Source organism: Populus alba, chromosome 7 (assembly GCF_005239225.2).
Source record: "Populus alba chromosome 7, ASM523922v2, whole genome shotgun sequence".
NCBI classification, from domain to species: domain Eukaryota; kingdom Viridiplantae; phylum Streptophyta; class Magnoliopsida; order Malpighiales; family Salicaceae; genus Populus; species Populus alba.
The window spans coordinates 11516594-11519655 of record NC_133290.1 but is presented as its reverse complement, the minus strand read 5'-3'; the positions used below and the strand labels follow the sequence as shown (position 1 = coordinate 11519655).

General features: G+C 28.5%; 1 long non-coding RNA gene across 1 annotated transcript; it reads right to left on the bottom strand.

The window, feature by feature from the left end:
• Window positions 1–2484: 2484 nt before the first annotated feature.
• On the bottom strand, window positions 2485–3062 carry LOC118043596 (uncharacterized). The gene is made up of 2 exons (XR_004686669.2): window positions 2764–3062; window positions 2485–2687 (listed from the first exon to the last, which is right to left on the bottom strand). It is a non-coding gene; the product is annotated as an uncharacterized lncRNA (long non-coding RNA).

Genomic DNA, 3062 nt, shown 5'->3' with positions numbered 1-3062 from the left:
AGAATACTAACACAGTTGAAAAAAAAAATTTGCAAAATAGTACAAGTAAAAAAAAAAAAATCATAGTCGGGAAGTGTGGTTTGTTGAAAAATGACAGTTTTTTCAACAAATCACATTTTTCAATTAAAGTATATTTTATTATTTTTTAGTTTTTTTTTTAATTTTATATTTTAACATTAAAATATTAGTCATGCCAGAACAACTTGGTACTAAAAATTTAAAAATAACAAGATTAGTTCAAACATCATCTTCAAAAACTAATAAGGGTCTTTCAAACGCACAAATGGTTATAAGTAGCACAACCTCTAATAAAACCGGGTATATAAAATTACCTAAAAATTTTAGTCCAATTCAAAAATTAAATCAAAGATTATAATTTTTTTTGCCAACTTGTAAATTTAGCATTGGAAACAAGAGTTAAGAGTTTGTTTGGAAATATGATTGTGATTGTTTTTAAAAATGTTTTTTATTTATAAATATATCAAAATAATATTTTTTTTTAAAAAAAATTATTTTTGATATCGGTGTATTAAAATAATCTAAAAAGATAAAAAAAAATATTAATTTAAAATAAAAAAATAAAAAAAAAACAACTTTTTAAAAACACACTTTTAAAACATAAAAAATAACATAGTCTAAGTAAGGTTAATAAAGAGCCGTGTGATACATGCAGTTTATTTTTCCACAAATTAAATCAGACCCAAAAAGAAAATGTAGCCATCAACGCTCACTGACAAGCTGAAACGCCAACATCATTAAATAAATGCTACTGATGTCCTAACATGGATCAATTGTCCACAGTTTCACATTGATCAGTGTGTGAATCGTTTCACTTTATTAGCTTCTGAAATGAACAAACATATCCAACAATTGATTGCAGCACTGAAAATTTGAGGCAGCAATCAAGAGAATTTTTTTAAGTGAAAGTTTAAGGAAATTGAAATGCAAGCACACATTTGGGTGCTCCGATGACTAAACCCACTTCCTAGTATTAAAAATATGTTTGTTTTTATGTTTTAAAAATATTTTTAAATATAATTTTAGATCATTTTAAAATACTATATCAAAAATAAATTTTTAAAACAATTATATTTATATATTTTTAAACAAAACATATTTTTTTAAAAAAACCACTATATAATAAATATTAAACGGGCTCTAATGCTATGCAGGAGGAACTTGTGGCCAATTGTCGTCGGCTAAAAGAACATATAGAGAATGGTGGGTGCTATGATGACTCCATTTTCTATTTATGTGCTTCACATGACGATGGTTTATGTAGACTTTTCTAATTTGCTTGTCACTTACTTTTGTGTTTTATGGATTTTCAACATTTGGGTGCATAAGATTTGTGGGTTCAAATTTTAAATGAGTTAGGCGGAGATTTAGAGATGAAGGAGAAAAAAATTAAATAACTATCCATATTCCATGCATATTATCTCAATCTAATGGAGAGAACTAGTTATTTAAGTCACCATGTATAAGGTTCTATTTATTTTTTTTTATTTTTTTAAAATAAAATTATTTCTTACTTTCGATTTAATATTTTTTTTTGGTGTTTTTAGATTATTTTAATGCGTTGATTTTAAAAATAATTTTTTAAAAAATATATATTATTTTGATATATTTTTAAATAAAAAACACTTTAAAAGTGACTTACACTCCCAAACAAACACATTAATTATATATTTATTTTTTTTGTCAATGAAAATATTATCTCAATAAAACTCATAAACAAAGATATTTATAATGATTTTGATTTTCAATGTATTTATGAAATAATGAATATTTCAGGAGATAGAATGGTTGGGTTAAAAGTTTGCAAGCATATGATCTAAAAAACGGGTAAATGTTTATTATTTAAAAAAGTATATACATCCCTACTTCTCTTGTATAATTAGCTAATGAGGGTGAATGTATACCCAAGGGAAAAAACTGAAAAAGCGCTGATAGAATAGTGTCAAACAAAAACAAAATCCTCATCGCTTTCCTCAATGTCAATTTCTTATAATTCTTTGATATAAAAAAAAATGGAGTAAAAAGACAATGTTGGAATATGTTTCTAAGAGTTCGAGAACACTCTTTTTATTATTATTATTAACGTGGGTGTTCGGACCAGCTTGTGCGCACCTCAACTAATCCTACGGGCCCTAAAGTTAACGACCATGTAAGACTCTAGTAGCCATCATATGAGCAACTTAGGATTTGAACTTGAGACCGCAAAGAAAACAAACCTCTTGTCTTAAGCTTTTACCACTAGACCATCACCTATATGGGTTCGAGAATCACTCTTTTTAATACCATTTGTGAATTGGTTCAATGCAAAAAAAAAAAAAAAAAAAAAATTTTTTTCCTTAAAAAACAAAAAAAAAATAATTAAACAGTGAAAAAATGTTGATAAAAAGGGGTAACCATTGGCTCCGCCTCCCTAGTAGAATGAACAGAAATTAAGGAGGCCCCTTAATTATTATTTTTTTAATACCATTTTAATACCACTATTATATAGGCTTTTCTTCTTGCAAGGGGCCCATCCCAGGTTACAAGAACCGGGGCCCATAAGCAGCCCGGATGAATCTATGGTATAATCTTCGCAATGGAGTGCTGGAAAGCTTTCAGATTGACTTGAAAGAAAGAAACGAAAGAAGAACTTGTGGTGGATTAGGCTACCTTTAAAAAACCCTCTTTAGCTGCAAGAAAAGATTAAACATTGTGACCCATCACAGAGCTTGTGTGAACACAGTAATGGAGGCCAGTGGTTCATACCAGGTCAGGCATTTTCTTCAAGATTCGAAGTAAATGGATGGTTCAGAGTCTACTTTGATTGGGAGATCCAATCTTTGTCCTTCGCAAGGAAAAGGGGAAAAAAATGGAGTAGAAAAAAAAGCAGGGAGATTTCCCCAAGTCCAGATTCCAATTCAGGAAACTTGGAACAAGTTTTTTTCATTTATAACTCAAACCTTACAACAAGGGATTCTGCAAATAAGAAGAGAATCTCCTTCAAAAACACTTTCATTTACAAAATTACAAGTAAAAGAAAGGAAATAAGACACAATTTCCTCAGG